A 27,231-nucleotide genomic window follows, 5' to 3' on the forward strand; every position below is an offset into this window, starting at 1 on the left:
CAAAAATAGGGTGCTAAGCAACTCAGTGAGATCTTGACTCTAAATAAAATACAAAACAGGGCTAGGGATGTGGTGAAGTGGCCAATTGCCCCTGGATGATTGGAAGGATGGGTGAATGGGTGGGAGGATGCATGGACTGATGGGAAGATGTATGTATGTCTGAATGGATGGCTGGATGAATGGGTAGATGGGTGGGCAAATACACAAATCCATGATGCATGGGTGCTGGGAGCCATTAGCCAAGGAGGTATGACAATTTCCTTGCAAGCGTACCCCAAGTTGCTGACATTTGCAGTGACATTGAATGTAGGTGACCTTGCTCAAGGACCAAGGCGGATTAGGGTGTTCCCGGTTTAAGATACTTGGGTTTAGGGCGTTCCAGGTTTAAGATTATTCCTCCTGGGAATAGGGCGTATCCTGCTGCCTGAGTTCCCCTTGAGTTCTCATGGGATTTAGACAGTATTTTTTGAGAGATAAAAGCCCAGTGGAGGTGGATTTGGGCAGAGAACGTGGATTTGGGCAGAGAACGTGGATTTCCCCAGAACATGATTGTAGACGGCTGGTGTGAGTTTGGGAATAAAGAGTTGCTGTTTGAATCTACAAGCTGTGTGGTGGCTCGTGATTGTGTGCCCAGCCAGACTGTGGCATTTGTGCCCAGCCAGACTGCGGCACATGGGAGAGAAAATGGGCAGATGGGTGGAAGCAGGGATGGCTGGTACATAGACAGAAGGATAGATATATACACAGATGCATGCTGATGGATTTGAGTAATGATAGTGATTTGCTAATCCTGAGAATAAAGGGCTCAGAACTGAGTACACTTCTACAAGCCTGTATGACATCATGTACACAGTTTAGCCAAAATAAAAAAATTGGCCACACTCTCTAAGATCCTCTGGCCTTCAAAGTCCCCCACTCAGACCGTCTCTTTTGCCCCCATATTGGCGATGTCTCCCCCACACCCCAGTAAGACATAATTTTTTCCCTAGTCCCCAGTCATACTGGGGATCAGGGTTTCTGTGAACTCAGGATATGCAAGTGTCTTTTGGACCCATAGCTTTCAAATCCTTTGGGTCTGAACCCAGCAGTGGCATTGCTGGGTCATATTGTGATTCAATCCTAAGCTTTTGAGAGGCCACCACATTGTTCTGCCAAGGGCCACCTGGAGCCCCAGGAGCTGGGAGAGGCAGGAAGGAGCTTCTGTGGATCCAGTGGAGGGAGCTGGACACCATTGTAAGAGGTGGGTCCTGTCCACATCTGGCCCTTAGAACCCCTGAGTGGGACCTGGTGTGGGAACTGGGTCTCTGCAGAAGTAGTCAGTGAAAGATCCTGAGATGGGTTCCTTCTGGGTCAGGGGCCCTTATGCAATGGCAGTGTCCACACAAGAGACAGAAGAGAGGACACAGACACAGAGATGGAGCCACATGGAGACAGAGGCAGAGACTGGAATTATGGGGCCACCTGGAGCCCCAGGAGCTGGGAGAGGCAGGCAGGAGCCTCCCTGGATCCTGTGGAGGGAGCTCATCCTTGTGACCACTGGTCTCAGCCCTTGGCCCTCCAAGGCTGGGGGAGGGGGTGGTAGTTTTTTATTTCCTGCGTTATGACAACTGGTTTTACAAGCCTCCTCCGTGGTGTTCAATCTGCAATCCCCACGTGCTTGTGTGTCTGGTGCACGGCTCCATGTCAGAAGCGTTTGCTTCTGTACATTGCTTCCAAGGAAACCGGGCTTTGTGTTTATGTGGGCTCTGTCTCATCCAGCAACGAAGCGTGATCAAAAGCTCCCAAATTTAGTATAAATGATAGAGCTGATGAACAGGGATTCAGCCAGCAGAAACAAGGATGCACTAGAGCTGGAGAGCCTGCTGAGGACCTGACATCCCATCACTTGTCATCATTCCTGATTCTCTGCATGATCCTCACCGCTCTCAACCTTTACCGCCTCATCTGGACCTTGGTGAGAGCCCCAACTCCTCCATATGACCCCCTCCTCAACCGGTCATCCGCTCCACACTCCACGCTAGGGAAAGCCTACCTTGGTTCCAGACCTGATTACCACGGTCTGAGTGAGTGTGCATCTGCTGGACTCAAAGCCTAGGACTTAAGACCTTTGAACTTAGCATGCAGAGGGAATGTCTGTCACTAGCCTGTCCTGATTAAGTGTGTTTTGCAGTGCTTAGAATGAATCTAGAACTGTTTTCTGTGGATTGATTATGTCTATTGCAGTGCCCAGCATTAAGGATTGTGTTTTCTTGATTAAGAACCTATAGAGTGAAACTGTATGGAGTAACTTGAGTGAATAAAGCATTGGAAGGGACATTCTTTATTTCTCCCCTCGACTGCATACATCGCAATTTTGCCCCCTCGCAACCTAAAGATTTTTTGGAATCTATATTCTAGGAGTCAATGTTTGGAGGGTAAGAGGAAAAAGGAAACATTTTTCGTGGTCCGACTTGACACAGGGGATTTTCTGCTGGTAGAGAGGCAAATTGTGTTTTTCTGCTATTTTTTCAAATGTGCTCAAACAGTTTGTACTGAGCCTCTTCCCTGCATTCTTGTCCCATTGGGGTGGGAACACCTTTAATTAACTCAGCTGCAGGACAGAGGACCAGCCCCTGCTCCCTAAAAGGTCTTAACTAGCCCCACCCAGCTGTGCTTTTGACCCTTAAGCAACCTGGCCAGGGGGCCAAAGGCAGACTGCCTTAGGGTCGGACAGTAATGCTGACCTCTGCCTTTAAATCACTGTTTTAAAGTGCCCACGCTCTGGAAAGGGAAAATGCAAAAGATGGGAGAACACGAGGGGCTAGGGGAAGACACAGGGAAACAGCCCATTAAGGAGAGAGCTGACGCCTGACATGGGGACCCAGGCAGTTGCAGCAGCCACAGCCAGTTCTGGGCTGTTCCATCACCATGGTAACCAGGGGACCTGGGGGGCGGAGCCTGGCTGCTTCATCAGGCCTTTCCCATTTTCCAGGGCTTCCCATGGGTCCTTCCTCTGTCACCCAGGCAGGGCTTGTGGTCCCGCCTCCCAGCCACTAACCTGTGCTTCCTGCTTCACTGGTGACTGCCACTGGAGCTGCAAGGAGCCTGCATTTTAAGAATGTGCACCTGAAACACTTTCAGGCACAATCTGACTCCACAGGCTTCTGTTGCAGCCCTAAGCCTGACTCGCTCTGGAGCTAAATAACTGTGTGTGTGTGTGTGTGTGTGTCTCTCAACAGCTTCCTTTACAATCCTTCCTTTTGCTCTTCAGGGTAATAGAACTAAGTAATGTTCCGTTGAGGAGAGGTCACAAACATAGTCTTCTTACAATTTTGGAGATCTTGGGAATGCGTTTTGCACCACTCAGACATCAAAGCCAGCATCTGAGATCTTTTCTCACAATGTTTCTGTGATGACCAAGAAATCCTTCTTCTCCTTCCTGACTACATAATTACAATAAACAAACAAATGCATACACAGGGATTTTTTAAACCACATCACGTGACGTCCCAAATAGAATGAGTGCACTACTAGTCCAAAGTAAAATAAATGGGCCCAAATACTTTTAAGAGCCACATGATTTAATGAGGCTCATGTTAAAATTCCGTGGTCATATAACAGTAAGTTATATTTTTATTACGAATGCATATCTTTCCAGTTATTTGGATAATCTAGAATCCTTAATTCATAAAATAATTGACATATATGTCTGATTTTTTAATTAATATGTATCTATTTTTTCTAATCGTTTTCCAAAAGAAAACACTTCAGTTATATTTCTTATACATGCATCTATCTCATGTTCTGCATTTTATAGTACAGATATTTAAGATGAATGTATTTTATTATAAAATATCTATTTCAAGAGATATACAACCATCAAGCAATCTCTAATTATCAAATTACTGTACCAATTTTTATAAGATGATCAATAGATATGATTCTGTCAACAGAAATGTCCAACAGCTTTAACTATACTTTCACTGACACACTTCTTATCAAGGTACAATAAGTAATTTGTTTAGACTCTAAGATTTATAAAAATTGTCCCAAAGTAAAACAAAAAGAAAGATTTTTATAGAAGAAAACAAAGATGTTTCTACAGAGAGGAAACACACGTTTACTAGTATGATTATCTAGCCCTAAGTGACAGAAATAAAGGGATCTCTACTAGGAGGTCCTAAAAAGAAAGAAATCATCTTCAGATAAATGGAAAGGTCTTTATATTCTAAATTTTCATGATGAAAATATTAATATAATTATCTAGACAGATGACATGGAAAGGTCAAAACAATTGAGAAACAGATTTATGTATAACTGGACTGACTATATATATTTCAACAATCAATTCTAGGATATTCTAGCCTATTTCCCTGATTTTATTATGCTGATGTAAGCTTTTTCTCCACATTCTGACATGACAGAACTTATTAAAATATTAAGCTTATACCTACAATTTGTGCTGTTTGATCAAGGACCAATTTATAATGAATCAAATTTATACAACCTTGATCAAACAATAAGTGTTTTAAAATGCTGACTTAAATTCCAATTTTGACACTTCTCATTGGAAAGTAAATTTGACTGATACAAAGATATCAGTAATTGCAATGATTGCTGCTGATTCTTGCATATCATTTCTGTTCATTGGATGTTTGTGGGATTTGAGAAAACATTATATTCAAAATGTTCTCCACATTAAAGCCATATGTGAGTTTTGAGCAATAAAACTTACAAACATTGTTAGAAATTCATTGGTATTATATACATTCTGTAACTGGAACTATAGTCCGTAAAACACTGTAAGACTTGTATACTATTCCCTATACTGGGAAGTAATTTTAATCATAATTTTAAAAGGACAATTAAGAGACACCTATTTAAAGAATAATATCCCAAAATATAAAGATATTCTGTGTAAAGAATAGTGAAGAGGAGACACAGGTGTAGCAAGGCCCACAGGGACCTTGGAGACCTTCTTACCAGGTCCTTATTGTCGTCCCTTGATTGAAGCTGTGACATCCCAGTTTTGTGGGAGTGGCAGCCTCAAACCTATATGTGTCTGATGTTGAACTGTGGAGCCACCATGGGGTGAATAGGGAACCCCAGTCAGGGCACCTCTCTGCTCCGATGAGGGGTGTCTCATGTTGGGGTCCTGGTGTGGGGCTGTCTCTGGTTCACAGGGAAGCAGGATGCTAAAATCTTATTTAAATTCCACACATTCAGAAGACAATTTTGTACAGACCTGAGCAGTTTATTTGATTGTAGATGGTTTTTAGTCTCCACACTCTTGGTATAAGATAATATTTTCAGTTCCTACACAATGCTTAATGGACTTGCAGCTAAGTCCCGGGGAAAGGGGCAGACCTTTTATCTATATCACACAGAACAGACCTCTGGGTCCATCTGCTCAGGGCCTCGACGTCTCCATGTTCCTCAGGTTGTAGAAGATGGAGTTGAGCATTGGGTGAGGGTGGTGTGGAAGACAGGCAGAACCTTGTTCCCTGCTGAAGACCGGAAGGATCATGGCTGTGGGTGAGAGCAAAGGGTGCTGACTGGAAGGTCACCACAGTGAGGCGGTGCTGCAGAGGGAGAAGACATTCTTCTTCCCTGTCCCAAGGCCATAAAGCAGAGAGCAAGAAGTACTTGACCACAGAAAAAAGGGATTCCAATGAATGCAAACATAAGGAGATGTCACGCAGATCAGTGAGGGGACAGCCAATACACCAGGAAATAGAGAGGTGTGTGGAGGCGGACATCCAGGAGGGTGAGAAGGATCAGGGACAGGTTGTGAATTAGAGCCATTAGGAAGATGAGAGCAATGCAAATGAAGAGCAAAGACTAAATCCATTTTTATATCGTTATTATTTGGGGCTGGGGAAACTCAATAACATAATCAATAATTTAGACTTAACTGACACATATAGAATATTTCAACCTGCATCAAACAGAAACACTTTCTTCTCAGTAGCACATGGATCCTTCTCTAAAATAGACCATATATTATGCCACAAAGCAACTCTTAGCAAATATAAAAAACTAGAGACACTACCATACATTTCATCAGATCATAATTAAATACAATTGGGAATCAAAAACAAAACAAAAAGTAAAAATTTCTCCATCACCTGGAGACTAAACATTAGGCTACTGAATGAACAATGCATTGCAGAAGGAATCAAGGAGGAGATTAAAAATTTCTTAGGGGTAAATAAGAACATAGAAACAACCAATGGAAATCTTAAAGACTATGAAAGCAGTACTAAGAGGAAAATTCATTGCATAGAGTTCATTCCTCCAAAGGAAAAAAAAAAATTAACAAATAAATGACCTCACACTACCACTCAAAGCCCTAAAAAAGAGGAACAAACCAGCAGCAAAAGCAGTAGAAGGCAAAAAATAATTAAAATTAGAGGTGAAAACAATAAAATTGAAACAAAAGAAACAGTTGACAATATGGACAAAAAAAGTTGGTTCTTTGAAAAAATAAATAAAATTGACAGACTATTAGCCATGCTAAAAAAGAGAATGAGAGAACTCAAATTACCTATATACATCATGAAAATGATAATATTACAACAGATATGAGAAATACAGAGAATAGAAGACATTGAAGTTATCAACAAATTTCTTAAGTCATATGATCTGCCCAGATTGAATCAGGAAGACATACACAATTGAAACAGACCAATATCAAGTGATAAAAATAGAAAACAGAGCTTACCAAGATTGTGCAATATGATTAAGTGGGATTCATCCTAGAGATGCAAGGTTGGTTCCACTTACAAAAATCAATAAATGTAATTCATCACATCAATAGACCCAAAGATAAGAATCATATGATCATCTCAATAGATGCAGAAAAAGCATTTGACAAAATACAGCACCACTTTATGTTCAAGACACTAGAACAACTAGGGATATCAGCAACATATCTCAACATTGTAAAGGCTATCTATGCTAAGCCTCAGGACAACATCATTCTAAACAGAGAAAAATTGACGGCATTTTCTCTAAAAACTGGAACAAGACAGGGCTGCCCTTTTCACCACTTCTATTCAACATAGTTCTTGAAATGCTGGCCAGAGCAATTAGACAAATGAAAGGAATCAAAGGGATATGTATAGGAAAAGAAGAACTTAAATTGGCACTATTTGCTGATGTTATGATTCTATATCTAGAAGAACCAAAAAACTCCACCAGAAAACTTCTAGAACTGTTTACTGAATTAAGCAAAGTAGCAGGATTTAAAATCAACACCTATAAATCAAAGGCATTTCTGTATATCAGTGACAAAGCCACTGAGAAGGAAATGAGAAAGACTACCCAATTCACAATATCCTCAAAAAAAAAAAAAAAAAACTTGAGAATCAACTTAATGAAAGACGTGAAAGATCTATACGATGAAAACTACAGAACCAAAAAGAGAGAAATCAAAGAAGACCTCAGAAGATGAAATCATCTAACTTGCTTTTGGAAAAGCAGAATTAATATGATCAAAATGACCATACTACCAAAGCATTATACAGATATAATGCAATTCCCATCAAAATCCCCAAGGCATTCCTCATACAAACAGAAAAAGCAATCATGAAATTCATCTGGAAAAATAAGACATGCAGAATAGCTAAAACAATCCTTAGACTGATGTAGGTGGCATCTCTATACCAGATCTTAAACTATACTACAGAGAAATACTAGCAAAAACAGCATGGTGTTGGCACCAAAACAGACTGGTAGACCAATGGAACAGAATAGAGGACACAGACACTAACCCAGAAAATTACAATTATCTTATATTAGACAAAGGTACCAAAAACATGCACTGGAGAAAAAAGCATCTTCAACAAATTGTGCTAGGAAAACTGGAAATCCATAAGCAACAACATAAAACGAAATCCCTGGGTCTCACCATGCACAAAGTGCAAATCGAAGTGGACCAAGGACCTAGGAATTAAACCAGAGACTCTACATCTAATAGAAGAAAAAGTAGTCTGTAATATTCATCATGTGGGACTAGGCCCCAACTTCCTATAGTCCAAGAATTAAAACCAACAATCAATAAATGGGATGGAATCAACCTAAAAAGTTTCTTCTCAGCAAAAGAAACAATTTGTGAGGTGAACAGAAAGCCTACACCCTGGGAAAAAGTTTTTACCCCTCACACATCAGACAGAGCACTACTCTCTATTGTATATAAAGAACTCAAAAAACTAACACCAAAAAAAACAAATAACCTAATCAACAAATGGGCCAAGGATGTGAACAGACACTTCTCAGAAGAGAATATACAATCAATCAACATGAATAAGAAAAAATGCTTATCTTCTCTAGCAATTAGAGAAATGCAAATCAAAACTTCTCTAACCTATCACCTCCCTCCAGTCAGAATGACAGCTATTATGAAGACAAACAAGAATAAGTGTTGGTGAGGATGGGGGGTGGGGGGAAGGTATCCTCTTACCTTGCTGGTGGGACTGCAAATTGGTGCAGCCAATTTGGAAAGCAGTGTGGAGATTCCTTGGAAATCTGGGAATGCAACCACCATTTGACCCAGCAATCCCTCTCCTCAAGACTATACCCAAAGAAGTTAAAAACACCATACTACAGGGACACAGCCACATCAATGTTTATAGCAGCAAAATTCGCAAGAGCTTGCTGGGAGCCATTAGCCAAGTAGGTATGACAATTTCCTTGCCAGCGTACCCCATGTTGCTGACATGTTGCAGCGACATTGAATGTAGGTGACCTTGCTCAAGGACCAAGGCAGATTAGGGTGTTCCCGGTTTTAAGATAATCGTGTTTAGGGCGTTCCCAGTTTAGGTTCCAGGTTTAAGGTTTAAGATTATTCCTGCTGGGAATAGGGCGTATCCTGCAGCCTGAGTTCCCCTTGAGTTCTCACGGGATTCAGACAGTATATTTTGGAGATAGAAGCCCAGTGGAGGTGGATTTGGGCAGAGAACGTGGATTTCCCCAGAACGTGATTGTAGACGGCTGGTGTGAGTTCAGGAATAAAGAGTTGCTGTTTGAATCTACAAGCTGTGTGGTGGCTCGTGATTGTGTGCCCAGCCAGACTGTGGCAAGAGCTAAACTGTGGAGTCAACCTAGATGCCCTTCAGTGGATGAATGGATTAAAAAAACAAGTGGCATATATACAAAATGGAATTTTAATCAGCAATAAAAAAGAAAAGAAAACCATGGCATCTGAAGGTAAATAGATGGCATTGGAGAAGATAATGCTAAGTGAAGTTAGCCAATCCCCAAAAAACAAATGCTGAATGTTTTCTCTGATATAAGGAGGCTGACTCATAGGGGGTACATAGGGGGAAAATGGAAGGATTAGATGAATTCTAGATAGGGCGGAGGACTGGGAGGGAAAAGGAGGGGACAAAGGATTAGCAAGGATGGTGGAATGTGAAGGACATCATTATACAATGTACATGTATAAAGACATGAATTGGGTGTCAAAATTCTTTATACACAAACAGAGATGAATAATTGTGGTATATATGTGTAATAAGAATTGTAATGCATTCTGCTGAAATTTCTTTATCCAAAATAAATAAATAAATCGATAAATAGCAGATGGGTTTTCCCAGATGTAAATCCTTTTTTTAAAATTTTTTTAAAATATTTATTTCTTTATTTATTTTTAAGTTTTCAGCAGACATAACATCTTTGTATGTGGTGCTGAGGATCAAACCCAGGCCACACGCATGCCAGGTGAGCACGCTACCGCTTGAGACACATCCCCAGCCCAGATGTAAATCCTTTTATGTCTTTGAATAAAACTCAAAATTAAGTACTGCCCAACATGGCTTATCCACAGGATTTTCTGCAGTATTTTTTTTTTTTTAAATACAACTGAACAAAACTAAAACATCTGAACCCTTGGTATTTCTTACTTGCATAGGATTTATTCATTTTGGTATGAATCTTTCCAAAAGAATCTTTCTAGTACTCAGAATAAACTGCAAAAATTAAAAGATTTCCCACATTTTTAACATTCATAGGGATTCTTTCCATGAGAATTTTCATAAAAGAGAAGAAAAATAGGTCTAGAACATGAAGCTGATAGAGTATAGCAAATCATCTCCATTCAGAGTGTTTGTTCTCTAGTGAGGGAAATGGCTTTGAAGACAACAGGGCAAATGGAATGATTTACCATATTTTTTCATATTTAAACAGTTATTCAGCCAGATCTGGTGATGTATGCCTTTAATCCCAGAGACTTGGGAGGCTGAGGCTGAAGGATCACAAGTTTGAGGCCAGCCTCAGCATTTTAGAACAACCCTAAGGAACTCAGCAAGTCTCTGGCTCAAAATTAAAAATATAAAAATGAATGAGGATGTGTCTCAGTGGTAGCGGGCCACCAGACCAAATCTGCAGTACAATCCTCAGTACAATATTCAGCACAGTGAGCAGTGTGTTTGAAGGGGACAAGAAATATTGATCCACCACATTTCACATTTAAAGAATTTCTCTCCAGTAAACTTCCAACATGTTGATGAGAAGAACAGTAATAAGAGAAGGCTTTGCCAATTGTTTTCATCAGTACAATTTCTTTGCAATATGAGTTTATTCATGTAAGTGAAGCTGATGGGATGTAACAAAGGCTATTCCCCATTGTTGACATTCATAGGGCTTCTCTCCAGTATGAGTTCGTTCATGTGAGCAAACATGAGAGGACTGAGTGAAGGCTTTGCCACACTGCTTACATTGATAGGGTTTCTCTTGAGTGTGAGTCCCTTCATGTCTGTGAAAGAAAAACCAAGAAAAAGACTTTTCCACATTGTTGGTATTCATTAGGCTTCTCTTCTGCATGAATACTTCCATGTATGTGAGGTTCACTGGATGTGTCAAGGGGTTCTCCACATTGTTGATATTCATAAGTCTTCTCTTCAGTATGCGTTTTTTCATGTCTGTGACGATGATGGGATTGAGCGAAGGCTTTGCCACACTGCTTACATTCATAGGGCTTCTCTCCAGTATGTGTTCTTCCATGAGTCTTAAGGTGACTGGATGTAGCAAAGGCTTTTCCACATTGTTGACATTCATAGGGCTTCTCTCCTCTATGAGTTCGTTCATGTCTGTGAAGCTGAGAAGATTCAGCAAAGGCTTTGCCACACTGTTTACATTCATAGGGCTTCCCTCCAGTATGAGTTTGTTCATGTTTGTGAAGCTGAGAAGATCTAGCGAAGGCTTTTCCACACTGCTTACACTCATAGGGCTTCTCTCCAGTATGTGTTCTTCCATGACTCTTAAGGTGACTGGATGTAGCAAAGGCTTTTCCACATTGTTGACATTCATAGGGCTTCTCTCCCCTGTGAGTTCGTTCATGTCTGTGAAGCTGAGAAGATTCAGCAAAGGCTTTGCCACACTGTTTACATTCATAGGGCTTCCCTCCAGTATGAGTTTGTTCATGTTTGTGAAGCTGAGAAGATCTAGCAAAGGCTTTTCCACACTGCTTACACTCATAGGGCTTCACTCCAGAATGTGTTTGTTCATGTATGTGAAGGTGAGAGGCAGTACTGTAGACTTTTCCACATTGTTGACATTGATAGGGCTTTTCTCCACTATGACTCCGTTCATGTCTGCGGAGGGCAAAAGAAAGTTGGCATTCATTGGGATTCTCTCCGGTATGGATTTGTTCATGTATCTGAAGGTAAGACAAAGTAGTGCAGGCTTTGCCACATTGTTGACATTCATAGGGTTTCTCTCTAGTATGTGTTCTTTCATGTCTGTGAAGTTTAGAGGACTCAGAGAAGGCTTTGCCACATTGTTGACATTCATAGGATTTCTCGCTAGTATGTGTTCTTTCATGTCTGTGAAGTATAGACGAGAGAGTGAAGGCTTTCCCACACTGCTTACATTCATAGGGCTTCTCCCCAGTATGAATCCGCTCATGTATCTGAAGGTAAGAAGAAGTACTGAAGGCTTTGCCACATTGTTGACATTCATAGGGTTTCTCTCCAGTATGTGTTCTTTCATGTCTGTGAAGTTTAGAGGAGTCAGTGAAGGCTTTGCCACATTGTTGACATTCATAGGGCTTCTCCCCAGTATGAGTTTTTTCATGTCTGTGAAGTTTAGAGGACTTAGTGAAGGCTTTGCCACACTGCTTACATTCATAGGGCTTCTCTCCAGTATGCGTTCGTTCATGTCTGTGAAGGTTAAAAGAAGTAGTGAAGACTTTTCCACATTGTTGACATTCATAGGGTTTCTTTTTCATATGAGTTTTTTTATGTGAGTGAAGGCTAGACGACAGAGCAAAAGCTTTGCCACACTGCTTACATTCATAAGGCTTCTCTCCAGTATGCGTCCATTCATGTCGGTGAAGGGAAAAAGAAGTAGTGAAGACTTTTCCACATTGTTGGCATTCATTGGGCTTCTCTCCAGCATGGATTTGTTCATGTATCTGAAGGTAAGATGAAGTACTGTAGGCTTTTCCACATTGTTGACATTGATAGGGCTTCTCTCCAGTATGCATTCGTTCATGTCTGTGAAGGGAAGAAGTAGTAGTGAAGACTTTTCCACATTGTTGGCATTCATTGGGCTTCTCTCCAGTATGGATTTGTTCATGTATCTGAAGGTAAGACAAAGTAGTGAAGGCTTTCCCACATTGTTGACATTGATAGGGTTTCTTTTTCATATGTGTTCTTTCATGTCTGTGAAGTATAGAGGAGTTAGTGAAGGCTTTGCCACACTGCTTACATTCATAGGGCTTCTCCCCAGTATGAGTCCGCTCATGTATCTGAAGGTAGGAAGAAGTACTGAAGGCTTTCCCACATTGTTGACATTCATAGGGCTTCTCCCCAGTATGAGTTTTTTCATGTGAGTGAAGGCAATTGGACCGAGTGAAAGCTTTGCCACACTGCTCACATTCAAAGGGCTTCTCTCCAGTATGCATCAGTTCATGTCTGTGAAGGGAAAAAGTAGTAGTGAAGACTTTTCCACATTGTGGGCATTCATTAGAATTCTCTCCATTATGGATTTGTTCATGTCTCTGAAGGTAAGACAAAGTAGGGCAGGCTTTCCCACATTGTTGACATTCATAGGGTTTCTTTTTCATATGAGTTTTTTTATGTGAGTGAAGGTTAGACGATTGAGCAAAAGCTTTGCCACACTGCTTACATTCATAGGGCTTCTCTCCAGTATGTGTCCGTTCATGTCTGTGAAGGGAAGAAGAAGTAGTGAAGACTTTCCCACATTGTTGGCATTCATTGGGCTTCTCTCCAGCATGGATTTGTTCATGTATCTGAAGGTAAGATGAAGTACTGTAGGCTTTTCCACATTGTTGACATTGATAGGGCTTCTCTCCAGTATGCGTTCGTTCATGTCTGTCAAGGGATAAAGAAGTAGGGAAGACTTTCCCACATTGTTGGCATTCATTGGTCCTCTCGCCAGTATGGATTTGTTCATGTATCTGAAGGTAAGATGAAGTAGTGTAGGCTTTTCCACATTGTTGACTATCATAGGGTTTCTCTCTAGTATGTTTTCTCTGATGTATTCTAAATAAACTTCGGTAAGCAAAGTCTTTCCCACATACGTTGCATTTAAAAAGTACTTTCTCAGTGTGCATGATCACGTGACTGTGAAGACCTGTGGGTGAAACCAAGGTTTTACCACCTTCTTTACACTCACGGGATTTCTCTCCAGAATGAGTTCTTTCATGTTTTCTAAATAAAGTGGGGGAATGAAAGGCTTTCCCACATACCTCACATTGAAAAGCTTTACCTCCCCTATGTGTTCTTGTGTGTCTTTGAACATCTGTGGGAGAAGATGAAGCTTCATCACATTGTTGATATTCATCAGGTTGCCACCCAGTATGAGAATCTTCATGCCTTTCAATGTCATTGGAACAACTGATGACTTTCCCACATACTGTACTTTCATAGGGTCCATCTCCAGTTTGTGTTAACATTTGTGTGTGAACACTTTCGGGAGAAACCATAGATTTCCTGTATAATTTCAATTCACATGGCTTCTCTTCACATTCTTCATGCTTGTAGCACTCGGGTCCATAGTGAGATGTGATCTGCCTATGAAGGAATGAAGGGCATATGAAGTCTTTGGCACACATAATGCAGTCACATGAATTTACTCTATTAAAATTTTTCTTTGCTTAAGAATTGGTATCTCATGACTAGCACATTATTAATACTTGATTAATTCATGATGTTGTATTTATTTAAGATCCTAGGTTAACGTTACTTCCAACATGAGGTAAAGCCTAGGTTTTTCAAACTTGTTCAAATTGCCAGTAAATAAAGAGATTGAGAGGAAACAATGCTTTGCAACACAGCTTGCCTATGGTCATTATCCAAATAGTTATATTCACATACACAATTTCATAATACTTTTTGCATGTCAAGCAATTTGAATAGACTTAATATCTTTATATATATATATATATATATATATATATATATACATAAATTTATTTCAGTTGACAGTAGACTTTATTAATTTAAATATGGTGCTGAGAAGAGAACCCAGTGCCTCAAGCATGCAAGGCAAGCTCTCTACCACTGAGCCACAACCCCAGTCCCAGTGAAGTATATATTTCTGGTAAAAAATCTTATAAGAATAAATACATTTAAAGTTGTGCAAATTTCTTGCATTGGGTTTAAAAATTATATGACATCCCCAGATCCCCTCAAGGATTCCTCTTGTCAGTACAATTACCTTAGATTGCTCCCAAAATTTTTGATCTGATTTTCAATGTTCTTCTCATCACATTTGTTTCCTAAAATGCCAAACCAAAACATTATAAATTTCTAGGAGCTAGAAATGTTTTCCAAATTCATCGTGTATTTTATGCTACAATAATTCACCAACTGATTGTCTTTTCATGTTCTACATAAATAAAAAAATAAATAAAATAAACACATATTCTCTAATTAAGTAAATGCACAAATTATTACCTATAGATGCCAGGTTTCTGAGGACTTCCAGCATCACATCTCTGTAAAGGTTCTTCTGGGAAGCATCCAGCAAATCCCACTCCTCCTGCATGAAGTTCACAGCCACATCCTCAAAGGTTACTGAGATCTAAAATATCCCACAAATGTGTAGTGGAGGCCAAGAGAGATTTGACAGCATGAGAAATCTATACTCAACATGCATGATGTTCACATGATTCCCTGGCCTCTCGATTAATTCCACAATTTGGTCATTGAAATCTCCAGTGCATTGAATTCTTCACAGCCACTCCAACACTAGATTTGGGCCCACACAAGGTAAACAGTAGAGTGTTGTACACCCTTCCTTTGGTGAGTTCACAGGAAGTAAGAGGGGCTCCCGGGTCACCCTTTTCTTATTTGTTGATTACATCTCTATCACCTTCTTACCAACATCCTGTGCAGTAGAGAGCTAATATTAGCACCCTCCTTATTACTTACCCTTAGAAAAGAAAGCTGACTGAGTAGGAAATTGCTGGGATCACAAAACTCAGCATTTGAGAGATCCTGCCAACCACAGTGGCTCACTGGGCCTACACACTTAATATAGACAACATGGTATTTACTGATCTCCTGTTTCCTTCTGAAAGTCAATTGTTCCATCCTTAAAGAAATGCCTAGAATCAACCCCAACCCACACCCTCAGAGTATGGAGTCACTAAAGAGTTTCCATCATAGACAACAGTTAGACAATCTTCCACACCGGTTGTTACAATGTGTTCACTGGGGACTGAGCTCAACTTGGATGATTACACTGAGGACAACTAGAAGTTTGCAGGTGCTTTACTCCAGAACAAACTTACCCAATTAGTAGTCAAGCACGATGATTAATAAACACAACAATATAATAATTTCTGGTGGTTAATGTCAAAGCAGAATGGGGTGTGTGGAAAGATGCCATGTGTCTCAGAAAGAACTCGATGACCCCAAGATGTTACCTTCTCCAAACAACAGCCTTAGAAAATTATATCGGTTTGAAAAATAGTTTTCTTAACAGCAGAAAATCCTTTCCCAAACCTCATGGCAACCATGAATGCTCAATGATTCTCAAACTCTTCTGAACGGCAGAAGTCTCACTCAGATCATGTACAGTCATGAGACACATACCACCGTTCTGCTCAAGGACACTTTGATCAAGATAGGCCACATGAACAATGGTGGTCTGTCATGAAAGAGATTCCTCGTTCCTGTAGCACAGCTGGTGCAAGGAAACCTCAGGCACAAGCACTTCCAGGGTGTATTAAAGCAGAGGGTTGAAGCCCAGAATCCTGAACTATCCCACACTGACTGCTTGTGAAACAGGCCACATCATGTGGGTCTCTAAACAGGCTATGATTTCTGCACAGCGTGGAACAGCCCAAAGGACCACTTACCAAAACACGACCCTGCCACTCACAAAGAACCATGCTCAAGGACATAAGACACATGACATTTGAAGCAGGACAGCATCAACAGAGGTTAATAGGAGCCCGAGAGAAAGCCTTTAGTGGGCTGCCCTTCATTGCATGGACAAAGTATGAGTGACAGCAGGTGTCTTGGAGACAGATCACAATGATGGTCCAGGCAAACTGAAATCTAAGTGGCAAAGGGTACGTCATCCATCTATCCTACAGACAAATATCATTTATTATACATTTAACTGTGAAAGACTAAAACACTTTTCAAAATTTTAAAAAATATATAATTACTACCCGCCCCCAGAAAAAAGAAAGTCAAGGCTTTGACAACTCAAACAGGCTTCCAGGAGACACTTAAGACCTGCCACCAATTTTCTACTGTTATTTCCAGACAACAGAAGTTGAGTTAAAACTTCCTAATTCTTTCTTTTTATATTTATTTTTTTTACTTGCAGTTGAACACAATAGCTTTATCCCATTTATTTATGTGGTGCTGAGGATTGAACCCAGGACCTTGCACATGCTAGGCAAGTTCTCGACCACTGAGCCACAACCCCAACCCACCTTCTAATTCTTTATATGGCATATTTTAACATATTATCAAAATTAAATAGATAAAGAAACATATTAAATAGAAAAGAAAACTATGAAAGACTCTCATGATCATGAATGCAAAATTCCTCAACCAATACTTTACTGAATCCAAAAATAAATAAAAAGAATTATAAACACAGCCAAGAGGAAATTATTATAGCTCTGTAAGACTGATGCCAAATTTAAAACTCAGTTAACATTTTCCAGGGACCAGCATACTACTGTGGGAAGTCAAGCCCAGTGGCCCAGATCCACTCACATCGGCCTCTGCAGGGCCCAATTCAGAATTAAAAAAACAATTAACATTATCCATCACAACAAAAAGCTAAATAATAAATATTGATTATATCAATAGTTAAAAAAATCAAGAAAAATGAAAAAACACACAAACTCAAAAAAACATAATGTCTTCATAGAGAGACAGCATGATCCTCTATGCTACTGGAATCCACTGAAGAATCATGAAAAACAATGATGTGACATCAGTGTTGTCATGTTCATAAACAGGAAAATTTTTATATTATTGACAGCAGGAAGCTGGGCATGGAGGCCATGCCTGTGGTCCTTGACAATCAGGGGGCCGAGGCAGGATGATCCCAGGTTTGAGTCCAGCCTGGGCAATGTAGCAAGACTCTGTTTCTAAACAAAAAATTAAAAGTTTTGGGAATGTAGCTAAATGGTAGAGCAGCCCTGAGTCCAACACCCAGCACCAAAATGAAAAGAAAAACAAGCACACACCACTTATACAGAACCAATAAAAGAGAAAGACTCATATATAAATCTAACAAAAATCTGTATGACAAAAACTGCTAACTTCTAATAAAAATATCAGAGACATGGAAAATATTTGGAGATACTTTTATGTTCACAGATGGGAAGCCTCAGTTACCATCAATTCTTACCAATTTTATTTATGGATTCAATATAATCCCAATAAAAAATATTTTAAGTTATGTTTTCAGTTACAAAAGATCCAGAACAACCAACACAGTAATGAACACTCAGTTCACAGGATGAACACTACCTGAGGTTAACAGCTACTAAAAATTTAAAATCATCAAGACACAGTGGTATTTGGCACAGTGTAAAAATATTCAACTGATCTTTGACAAAGGAGCAAAAGAAAATCAATGGAAAATATAGTCTCTTGGACAATGTTGCCAAAGCACTGGACATGAATTAACATGTAGAGAAAGAAAACATTCTCATTTCACAAATGTCACAGAGCTCCCAGTGGAGCCTCAGTCTCAAAGTAGGACACACAGCTGGGGCTGCAGCTCTAGCAAAGGACCTGCCTGGCACATAGGAGGCCCAGAGTTCACTTGTCGGCAGCAAAAAATTACCTATACATTGTAGTACCTAATGCAAAACTCCAAACTTCACTAAAATAACAAAGAAGTACTTACAGAGAAATCTGGGCTGGCATGACAGCTTCATATGCAACATCAAACACATGATCTGTGAGTGAAAAACTTGTAAATAGAACTTGATCAAAATGAAGTTTGCGTTTTTCAAAAGATGCCCTTGAGAGAATGAGAAGACATGCTGGAGAACTGGACAAAATGTTGTCACAACACATAGTGACACTGGGTTGGTATACAACATACATGAAGAATACTCAGTAAAAAATAAGCAACCAACTTGGAAGTGGGAAAAAGATTTGGAAAGACACTCAATAAATAGGCACAGTTAACACATGTGTGAGAAGATGTTCACCTGCATATAATTAGGAAACTTCAAAATGAACAATGAGGTGTGACCAGATACTCAACTGGAGTGGTGAAATGCCAAACACCAAAAGCTCCAAAAGACAGTGAAAACATGAATCAGCAAGCACCCTTCCCTTGCTCATGTGAATGGAGAGAAGAACACTGTCTCTGGAAGACAGTCACGCTCTTACAAAATAAACATGGTGCACTCTACAATTAATTCACCACACTCCCAGGTGTCCATGCAAATGAGGTGAAAATTATGCACAGAAAACTTTGCAGCAGTGACTACAGCAGCCATGTCCAGAACTGCCCAAAGCTAGAAGCAAGGAAGATGCACCTTTCAATGCTGAATGGACAAGGTACATTTTAACCACCAAAGAACATCACCCAGAAAGTGAGCTCTGCAGCCTGCAAAGATACAGCACCCTTAAAGGCAGACTGGTAAGTGAGAGAAGCCAGTCTGAAAGGCCAAGTGCAGTAAGATTCCAAGTCAAGAACATTCCAGAAGAGACAACATTATAGATGCACTGAAACTCTTCTGTATGACATTATTATGTAGAACATGTGACACACAAAATCACACCACACAGAGGAGGAACCCTAAGGTAAAGGATGGATTTCAGCTGATGATAAAGTGTTGCTTCATCCCCTCTCTTAATCAAATGTAGGACACTGATTCAGTAACTAACAAGCATCCAACATCAATGCAAAATACTGAGAACAGTGTAGAGTGTTTGATACTATATGTAATGGCTCATTAGAATTGTCAACCGCATTGGATTAAGAGATACCTGTGATTAAGAGGCCTCTGGGTGTGTCCGTGAGGGTGTGTCTACAAATGATTGGCATGTGGAACAGAGAACCAAACTAGAGAACCTCCTTAGGTATAGGCAGCACCATCCAATAGGATGGTGTCTTAGGTGGAACAAAAGTTGGAAGAAGAAGGAAGCAGCAGCAGAGAAAGGCCTTTCTTCTCCAATGGCTGCTGCAATGGCCTGAGGATATCACACTCTGCCTTCTTCACTCTCCCAAAGTGGACTCTGCCTGTGATTCTCCAGGGAGTTTCCAGAACCTTTGGTCTGACTAGGGCAGCACCAGTGATCCCTCTTGTTCTGAGGCTTCAGCCTCTTGGACTCTGCAGCTACTACTTCTCAAGCTCTCCAGCTGCAGATGGCCACTGTGGACACCAGCTTCAGGTCAAGTAGGCCAATCTAATAAGTCCCCTTTTATAATCACACTTCGTGTTGATGCTGTTCCTCTAGAAATCATTGACTAACAAACTATAAGTCTAAAATTGCTCTGAAAAACAAAATTGATTTAATAAGGAAGTGAATGAACTACCATGCCATAAACTTTAACAAATATAAACATAAGAAACAATATTACATAATGAATACCTTTCCTAAATAATAATGCAAAAAATAAAGCAAAGAAGAAAAGTCATAGTTACAAATTTCAAAACTATGGACGAAAGCAACAAAACTGATTTCCAATACTATTTCCATCTGGAACGAAACTGGATGATAAAACTTTTTTTTTTTAATATATATTAATTCTTTAGTTCTAGGTGGGCACAATTTTTTTTATATAATATTTATGTGGTGCTGAGGATCGAACTCAAGGCCTCACACATGTTAGGTGAGCTCTTTTTCTCTGAGCCACAATCCCAACCACAGGATGATAAAGCTTTAAAAGGTATTCCAACTGCTGGTGTGGTGGTGTGCACCTGTAATTTCAGCCACTAGGGAGGTCAAGGCATGGAACTGCCAAGTTGGAGGCTTTCTCAGCAATTTAGCAAGACATCCAGAAATTTTGTGAAACTTGGTCTTCATCAACAATAAATGGGGGGACTGGGATTGTAGCTGAGTGGCAGAGCACTTGCTAGCATGTATGAGGCACTGGGTATGATCCTTAGCACCACAGATAAATTAACAAAAATAAGGTATTCTGCCCCTCTACAACTATACAAAATAAAAATAAAAATAAATAGGTAAATAATAAATAGGAAAGGCTGAGGACATGCTCAGTGGTCAAGTGCCTCTAGGTTTATTACCCAGTAAAACACCTGTCCACCTCCAAAATGCTGCTCACACATTGAAATTCACTTTTTTGAGGACAACATAAGCATGAGCAAGTCCCTGGCTTCAATCCCAGCACTCAATACATCAGCAAATAAGTAAACCCCAGTCTACAATACTAATTTTCTTGGGGTGGACAGTAGCTCAGTAGTAAGAACTTGATAGCTCTCGGTTCAGTCCTCAACAGTCCATGTATATACACACACACAAACACACACACACACACACACACACACAAAAAAAAAAAAAAAACCCTGAAAATAAATGTAATGAGTGATAAAAAAGATTATAATACAAAAGATACACAATGAGAGGCAACAAAAATCAATGAAAAGACAACACACTTTCTTACAAAGGAGACTGAACTTGCCCATGATCTACACTCTTTGAAAAAACAAAGAGCATTTCAGTAAATTATGTGAAATTCAGGGCATGGATTATTGTGTTTTATCGGGTGAAATTAGAAAAACTATATCTAAAATGAACATAGTACACTGTATCTAAGACCAGTGAAATTATTGTACAGGACAGAGAGAGTAGAGAGAGCATTTATGTTACTCCCAAGTTTCATAAGCTAAAAGGCCTGTTCCCAAATGGGTAGCCCTAGGAGGAGGTAATTAGGAGGGAAGAGGAATCAGGTGACATGGTGAGAGTGCTTGTGAGAAGATCAGCACCCTCACTTAGACATATATATCTCTCCTTTTCAGAAAACAGGTTTCATTTATTATTTCACTGATAAAGTATTCAGTGATTTTTAAATGATCACAGTTGGGTATTTTAGGTATTGCCATATTGTCCTTAAAACTTCCAATGAAGATGGGTGTGATGGCGCACATCTGTAACATCAGTGGTTCAGGGGTCAGAGGCCCAAGGTGATGTAGCAAGACCCTGACTCAAAAGGAAGAATCTAAAAGGGGCCAGGGATGTGGCTCAGTGGCTAAGCACCTCTGGGTTCCATTGCTGATACCAAAAACGACACAGCTAACATGAACCTGCCAAGTCCAGACAACAACAGTAACAACAAACTGTCATTCCTGTCAAATTCATCAGCTTGTCAACGACTGTAACTAATTTACATAAAATCAAATTCATAAATTTATCCACCACAATTTTTGTAGAAATGGATTCATTTCCTGAAGCAATAATGGTAGACAGAGTTTCTCTGTATCTTAAGTGGCATTCTGGAATCTAGGGCATGGATTTCAATTGGAAATCATTGAAAAGATAAGATCAAATCTCCCCAATTTTCTATGCATACTCAGGGGTAGCAAAAGATAAATTAGATGTGTTTTTTTTTTGTTGTTTGTTTGTTTGTTTTTCTGTTCTGTTCTTTTTCTTTGGTTTGGGATCAGAGATTAAACCCAGAGGAACTTTACTGATGAGTCACAACCCCAGACATAAGGCCTGGCTAAGTCGTTAAGGCTGTACTCAAGTTTACAATCCTACTGCCTCAGCTTCTGGAACAGCAAGAATCACAGGTGTGCACCACTGTACCTGGCTGTAATTGTTTTCACAATGGAAATGTAACTAGACTTTTTAAATTCCACTTCTTTCTTGCCTATTTGATAATAGTCCATCCCATTTGGCTCTGAAAAAATAGACTTGGGCCTCAAAATGTGAGCACATCATTGAAAAGTGATACACAGAAAGCTTTGGTGCTGAGGGAGCACACATGTGTCAGGCTCAAGGGGCAGGGAAGGTCCCTGACATCTGGGACATGCTCCCTCCTGGTCTTGCTCCCTGAAAGCCTCTAGGATCACCCTCCCAGGGACCTAGACCATGACTCCACTCTACGAGGCTTTTCAGGTTTGCACAGCTCTGCACTGGGGTGGGTGTTGCTTATGCTCTGGGAGAGGTTTCGCTCCATCACATTGTGAAACTACAAGGGCAGGAATCACTGGTGCCCTGGCCCCTCAGCACCAGCATCCACAGGCTGATTGGCCACCTCTCTCCACGGAATGGGAACAGAGCTTGGGAAAAACAAGGTCCCAACTAAGTAGCTGTCTAGATGAGGCCTGTTCCAGGAGATTCCTCAGCCCACAGCCCACAGCAGCTTCCCTGAGAGGCTGCACCCCACACCTCAGGCTGTCCTCTAGGAGGAACTGACCCAGGGCCTGAAGTTCTGTTCACCCTGCAGGGACCAGGGCAGCTGTGGGCACCTTGTGGCAGCTCCAGGAGAGGACAGTGGCTGAGGACATAGGACCCTGTGAGGCGTCCAAAGGGAAGCTCTGCCTAAGAAATCAGACATTGTGTCTACACCTAAGGAAGATAAAGGGAGAAGCACAAGATTTTTACGGCTATGCACTCAAGTTCTCTATACAGTTGCATCTACATCAAAGAACCTTCAGAGTATTTGACTTGGCTAACCAGACCACCATCAGGGTGGAAAGGCAGGGTTCTGTATGGAGAGCAAAAATTATCTTGGGCTATCTTAAGCCCTTTAATAGCCAATTATCTTAATTTCTGTATCAGACCACAATTCTCAAAACTATTAAATTTCTCAGAATATATCACTACCCTTACCAGACATCTAGTCCCCACCATCTACCAAAGTAAGAATGTAATAACAACAGACAGAAGAAACTTCTTTTTTCTTCCTTCCTTTCTTTCTTTCTGCAGCCCACCCATCTGATGATCCTACCAATGCAATTGGTTAATGTAGTGATACACAGTTTCTTTTATAAAAGTTCATGTAGGCCAAGCACAGGGCCACACAACTGTAATCCCAGTAGCTTTAGAGGATAAGGTAGGAGGACTGCTAAATTCAAAGTCAGTATCAGCAATTTAGTGAGGCCAGAAGGAACTTGATGAGATCATGTCTCAAAATACAATCTAAAAAGGACTGATTGTGGCTCAGCGATTAAGTGCCCCTGGGTTTAATCCTTGTCTTTCAGGGTGGGACACATACATCATTTAGGGTCACTTGAATCCATGTTCCTGACTATGGTCATTAATATTTAAATCAAAATGAACTATTTTCCATAGCTGGGATTGCCAATGCCTTTAATGTCAACAGCTTGAGAAACTGAAGCAGGAGGGTCAGGACTTACAGGCCAGGCTGGGCAACATAGCCAGACCCCATCTGAAAATCAAATTCAAAGAGTTGGGGATGAAGAACAGAAGAATGAATCAAACACTATTATCCTATGTGCATATATGACTACAGGACTGGTGTGAATCCACATCACGTACAACCAGAAAAAGGAGCAGTGACACTCTATTTATGTGTACTGTGTGAAAATGCATTATAATGCCATGTATAACTAATAAAAACAAATTTAAGTAAATAAATGATTTATGTCAAATTGGGGCCGGGGGGCTTGGAACATAACCCAAGATTCAATATCCCTAGTTTCTATGTACAAATGCCTTTTTCCTTTTAAAGTAATTATTTTGACCAAACACAGGGAACTGTTAAGTGATTATTCTTTCCTCTCAAGTATAATAATCACAAATAGAAAACAAATGCTTTCAAAAGTATTCTTCTGCCGAAGTCTGGCTGGGCACACAATCTCGAGACACCACACAGCTTGTAGATTCAAACAGCAACTCTTTATTCCCGAACTCGCACCAGCCATCTACAATCACGTTCTGGGGAAATCCACATTCTCTGCCCAAATCCACATCCACTGGGCTTCTGTCTCCCCAAAAATACTGTCTGACACAGGCCTTGTTAGAATGGCCTTAGGCCTGAGCCTAAGCAACTCCATTTTAAAAGACCTGCAGTTTCACCAGGCACATCCACAGATCCCTCCAGTAAGGCCTCAAACAAGTTCCTTCCCCTCACCCTGATAAAGAGAGTGAAGCCTCTGGCAGTCTGTCCTTGCCTGATAAGAGGGAAAGGCAAGAAGATCAGGGTGGAGATGATCCCAGGGTAAATGAAGTCACTGAGAAATAGGGTGGTAGCTGATAAGGATTGAAAGCGTGATCAAAAGCCCCCAAATTTAGTATAAACGATGGAGCTGATGAGCAGGAATTCAGCCAACAGAAACAAGGATGCACTCGAGCTGGAGAGTCTGATGAGGACCTGACATCCCATCACTTGGCATCTTTCCTGAGCCTCTGCAAGATTCTCACCATTCTCAAACTCTACTGCCTCATCTGGACCTTGGTGAGAGCTGCACCTCCTCCCTAGGACCCCCTCCTCAATTGGTCCTCTGCTCCACACCAGGAAAAGCTTGCCTTGGTTCCAGACCTGGTCACCGAGGTCTGAGTGAGTGTGCATCTGCTGGACTCAAAGCCTAAGACATAAGATCTTTGAACTTAGCATGCAGAGGGAATGTCATTAGCTTATCATAATTAAGTGTGTTTTCCAGTGCTTAGAATGAATCTAGAATTGTTTGCTGTGAATTAATTAACCTAGAATTGTTGCAGTTAGGGGGATAAACAAGTCAAGATGGCACCTGGCTTTTAGCCAGAGGAAGTAGTGGTTGAGAAGTAAGGCCAGCAAGCCATTAAGATGATAGAGATTCCTTAATGAGTGACTGCTGTGTCTAGATTACGTCAATTAAGTTAAGCTGTGTGTAATCATGAAGATGATGATTCCTTATTGGTTGACTGTTATACCTAGTTTTTGTTAACTGAATACACAGCTTGTTCTTAATTATGTAGATATACCCCTACTGTCCTACAATAAACGGCTCCCACTCCTGCTGCATCCACCTTCACAAGTTGATCTTCACCCCCCAGTTAGTTTGCTGCTTCCAGGCTGTGGCACATTTTGCTGTGAATTGATTATGTCTATGGAAATGCCTAGCATTAAGGATTGTTGTTTTCTTGATTAAGAACCTATACAGTTCAACTGTATTAAGTAATTTGAGTGAATAGAGCATTGAAAGGGGCACAAGTGTGTGGACATTCTTTATTTCTCCCCTTGACTGCATAAGTCACAGTTTTGCCCCCTCCACACAGCCCTGTAATCCCAGGAACTTTGGAGGCTGAAGCAGAAGTGAAGCCAGATTTACAGATAGGTAGTTAGGTAAATTGGGTCTAATATTGTGTAAGATAAATAAAACAGAGGCCCTTATAGAGAATGGAGTCCTGGAAACCAGAGCAGCAATTGAAATGTTAATGTCCCCAAGGCCTGAATCTATTCTAAGGAACTGTTAATCATAATCCAAAAGCCACCCCAGGCCTTTCCTGCCCTGATTACTCCTCCAGCCCACCAATCTCCCACCTTTTGGACCTTCCCACCTGCATTCTATCACTGCAACATAATGAGAAACAAAGTGTGGGAAAGCGGAAAGAAGACTTTAGCTATAAAAGAGGGAAGACCTCCCCCTTACAGGGATTCCACGTCTTGGGTCCCCTTCTTCCTGTGGGGAGAAGTCTTTTCTGCTGTCCTTTAATAAACCTCTACTTTCCACTCTACACTTGCCTCAGCGTGCTTCTCTGGTGTTATACTTCAGCATTCGGGGAAGCAAGGACTCGTCACTGGTAAACAGCGGTAACAGAAGGATCACAGGTTGGAGACCAGCTTCCACACCAAGTGGGTGCAGATCTCAAAATTCAGTAAATGTGGAGGCTGGGGATGTGGCTGATAAAGCTCCCCGAGTTTGGGTCCCCAATTAAAAGAAAAGAACTAGTCTCTCCAATATTTCATTAGATGAAAAGTGACAATTAGCGGACGGTGTCCATTTGGACCAAGTGGGAAGAACGAACGTCTGGCCGAGCTGTGAGCTGGAGGGAAGGTGGGGTTTAGAAGGCAGGAGGCGCCTGCAATTTGGGGAACCTGCAGCAGCCTCCGGAGGAGCTCCACTGGGAGAAGGAGGGTGCATTTGTGGCCCTGCTTCCTCCACGTTGGGAAGAGTGGGTCGGGCCACCAGTAGGGAGCAAAGGGGACACCAGCGACCTGAGCCGCCCTTCCAAAACCAGGGAACCAGGGGACAGGGCCCAGGGCCACCCTCCAGCGGGAACTCTGCCACGCTCAGCAGCTCACCTCAAAAACCCAAAACCCAGCTCACCCCACGAGGCCAAGGGACAGGGCCACGACTCCGCTGAGCTCCCCAGCTCACCCGGGCACCAGGCCCCAAGGCGGGTGGTGACGCATGCCTTCTGCCCTGGTCTCAAACTCACCATTTTTGTCTTCTGTGGTGACCCAGCGTCCTCTCGAGGAACCTCCAGGCACCCAGGACGGGGGGGGGGGGGGGGGGCACAGGCAAAGCTGAGTCACCTGAGTCCCTGGAGCAGAGAACTCTTGGCTTAAAGGATGAGGACGGGAGTCCCTGAGGAAGAAACGCTCGCGAGATTGCGGAAGCCCGCCCTTCCTCTCCCTCTGCGCACTGATTGGGCAGTTCCCCCAGCATCCGGGATGGACGGCCTCCAGGCCCGCCTCTGCATCGTGATTGGCATGAAACAACATCCAATCACTGGCTGAAATTGGGTAGAGTGACAGATGCTTGGCCCCAGCCCTTTTCAAGCGGAGCTTTTCAGCTGTGCTGGGAACTAATCCAGGTGGGAAGCCTTGGCTTAGCCTCTGGTGCAGAGGTGACACCTGGCGCTGAGCTAGGCT

At 41.3% G+C, this 27,231-nt stretch overlaps 1 protein-coding gene and 1 pseudogene across 3 annotated transcripts in view; both read right to left on the reverse strand.

The window, feature by feature from the left end:
• LOC139703477 (zinc finger protein 124-like) overlaps nt 1-26,971 on the reverse strand; it is a 53,965-nt gene extending 26,994 nt beyond the window's left edge. For all 3 annotated transcript variants that reach the window (XM_071606955.1, XM_071606956.1, XM_071606954.1), the window contains exon 1: nt 26,796-26,971. The gene's annotated coding sequence lies outside the window, so the exon portion shown is untranslated. The remainder of the gene's footprint in view (nt 1-26,795) is intronic.
• On the reverse strand, nt 9,129-26,940 carry LOC139703474 (zinc finger protein 721-like; annotated as a pseudogene).
• Nucleotides 26,972-27,231: the final 260 nt, after the last annotated feature.

This window comes from Marmota flaviventris, chromosome Y, assembly GCF_047511675.1.
Source record: "Marmota flaviventris isolate mMarFla1 chromosome Y, mMarFla1.hap1, whole genome shotgun sequence".
In the NCBI taxonomy this organism is placed as follows: domain Eukaryota; kingdom Metazoa; phylum Chordata; class Mammalia; order Rodentia; family Sciuridae; genus Marmota; species Marmota flaviventris.